This window comes from Brachycentrus maculatus, unplaced genomic scaffold, assembly GCF_059751285.1.
Source record: "Brachycentrus maculatus isolate JH-2025_06_01 unplaced genomic scaffold, ASM5975128v1 h1tg000407l, whole genome shotgun sequence".
Lineage (NCBI taxonomy): Eukaryota > Metazoa > Arthropoda > Insecta > Trichoptera > Brachycentridae > Brachycentrus > Brachycentrus maculatus.
This window is the reverse complement of record NW_028281156.1, coordinates 64689-67454: the sequence shown is the minus strand read 5'-3', so window position 1 is coordinate 67454 and position 2766 is coordinate 64689. Positions and strand designations below refer to the sequence as shown.

At 35.4% G+C, this 2766-nt stretch overlaps 1 non-coding gene across 1 annotated transcript; it reads left to right on the top strand.

Annotated features, from left to right (window-relative positions):
• The first annotated feature begins 1405 nt into the window (after positions 1–1405).
• Positions 1406–1478, top strand: TRNAR-CCU (transfer RNA arginine (anticodon CCU)). The gene has a single exon. It is a non-coding gene; the product is annotated as a tRNA-Arg (tRNA).
• Positions 1479–2766: the final 1288 nt, after the last annotated feature.

The following is a 2766-nucleotide window of genomic DNA, read 5'->3' as shown; positions in this document are numbered from 1 at the left end:
CAACGTCGCTCATTATTCAATCCTATGCAGTAACATAAAAAACTTGAGCGTTTTTATTTGAGTTTCGGTGAAAACTCCGAGCGGTAATTACAGTTTAAAATGACATAAAATGCAAATTAAAATCAAACAAAAGGCACCGTTTTCTAACGACATTAATAAGTTGGTAAGTATAAACAATAACAAAAGCATATTGCGGGAGTTCATTAAAAACTAAATTGAGTCGTGCAGCATTGCATTGTATGCTAATTCCGCACAACATTCAGAATACACAAAATGGCGGAGGTTTCTTTATTTTGACAGCGAGTGGTTATTCCTCCAGACGCCGCTCTCTTTGAACAATAAAGGGACGATAACTAAGATAAGAAAGCACAATAAGCTTAGTTTCTTAGTATGTAAGCAACGCTTAGTCGGGAAAATATTATAATAACTGCAACAATAGCTTAAGCGCTACAATGGGGATTGTCGTAACTCAGAGAAGCGAGATTTGATAGCATTATAAAAATGATACGCAAAATTGGAATGTACTTAGTATTACATTACGAGAAATATTTCAAATCAGAAATATGAAACATAAAATAATAACTAACTGAATAACCAACAATCATACCGCTTATCACAGAGGTAGGCAGAGAGAATACCATTCTGTTTTTTTTTCAAATATTTTTTATTTATTTATTTCATCGACATTTTTTTACTATATGTATTACGGCATTTTATATGTATCACCAGTATACCGCGGCATTCACTTTTCGGAACAATAAACGTATAGATGTAGAATGATATGGAAGTTTGGGTATTTACTGAGCTTATAACTTCATGATTACATCCACAATACTTAAATTTAATAAACAATAATAAATATCATCCCACCATGTGTGAGTTTAGTGGAGCCATCTATGGCTGGTTTGAAATACCCTGAACTGTAAATACCCTGACTTCAATATTCTTCTTCATCTATGTTGAGATGTCGAAATGTAATAATATATTGCCGGTTTCGTTTATTCCGCATGGAATATTTAAAATTCTCGAATATTTGCAAAAGTCACGCTAACTGATTCGCCAATTCCAAGAAGTGGCAATTCATCTTCCTTGCAAAGTTGCCTTTACGTTTTGCTGCAGCACAAACTTTGTTACGTAATATGTTCCTATTGTTAAATCTACCAGATTGCAATGTCACGCCGTTGTAAGCTTTCTGACATGAGATCCTAAGGAGCTTTTTGCTTCGCGGAGGTTTCAAAGTTTCGTTTTAAGCAAATTGCCAGCATAAATCTGAATAAACAAACATAAAGTAAGCAAACATTTATTTTTGAAATTAACTGTGTATTATATTGATATAAATGTATAGGCACTTATTGAAGGGATGAAAGCTGTCTTTTATTTGGTGAATTTCTCCCTTTGCGTACCGGCCCCTGTGGCCTAATGGATAAGGCATCGGCCTCCTAAGCCGGGGATTGTGGGTTCGAGTCCCACCAGGGGTAAACGAATGAACTTTTTTAAAATTCGGTTTGATAGTTTTCTGTTTTTTTTTCTTCAATTTAAAACTTTATGTGGTGGTTTAAAAAATATTAAAAAAATTATGTTGATAATGCATTTTTTTATGGATACCAAAATAAAGTTCAGTTACTACTACTACTGACGCTTATTGGCACCCAATGGTACATAAGACACTAGCTCAATGTTAATTTTATTGTTTATTGTGTGAGGGCAAGGTGATTAATCATGCACTCAAGAGTGGTATTAAATAAATAATACAGTGTAATTTAAAAAAAATATATATTTTAACCCTCCTAAGAATCGAACCCGGGACCTTCAGTAAGGTAGTCAAATTCGCTAACTACTACACTATGCAGGCAGACAGTTTGGCTACGATTATGAAAAATTGTGGTTATTAACATATATAAATTTAATATTTACACACAATTGTGGTTGCATACATACGATTCATCTAATACCAATGGTCCATACCCAATGGTGTATAGGGCACTGCATCGTATTGACGCAGTGTTATCTCAATTGTTACTTACATATATGCAAGGTGATCACTCCAGAACATCAGGGACCGGTCTAGGGTCAAGGGTTAAGTTAAATAAATAATAGAGTGTAAAATCACTCATATTTATTTTCACCCCCCCCCCCGTAGGAATCGAACCCGGGACCTCCAGCAGGGTAGCTAAACACGCTAACCTATTACCCCATAGAGGCAGCCACAGCATATATACATAAGATTACGTTTTTTTATCAGAAGATTCAAAAAGTTTTTTTTATTACGTTGTTTAAAATGAAATTATATTTGTTGCTCTTGTATTAATTTTTTATATAATAAAGCATGGAATTGCACGCAATTGGAATTGGAACATTTACATAATTTGTACTAACTAACTAACTAACTAACTAACCATCACGCCGCTTCCCCGCAGGGGTAGGCAGGGAGAATCGAACGCCACACCACTCTGTCTTTGCAAACATTCTTTGCCTCTTCTACATTCATGCATCTCCTCATACATACCCGACGATTATTACGACTCCTGACCCGGCCGCTCTCAAGTATTTGACATACCTGATTGTGCCAAGTTTTCCTCGGTCGTCCTCTGCTTCTTTTTCCGACTACATTCGCCCCATAAATTTGTTTAACCGTTCTTTCTTCACTCATACGCTCCACATGTCCAAACCATCTCAACACACCTTTCTTAATTTTATCGATAATGCTTATCTCAGCCTTACATTCTTTCCTTATTTCATCATTCGAACATCTATCAAACATCGTTT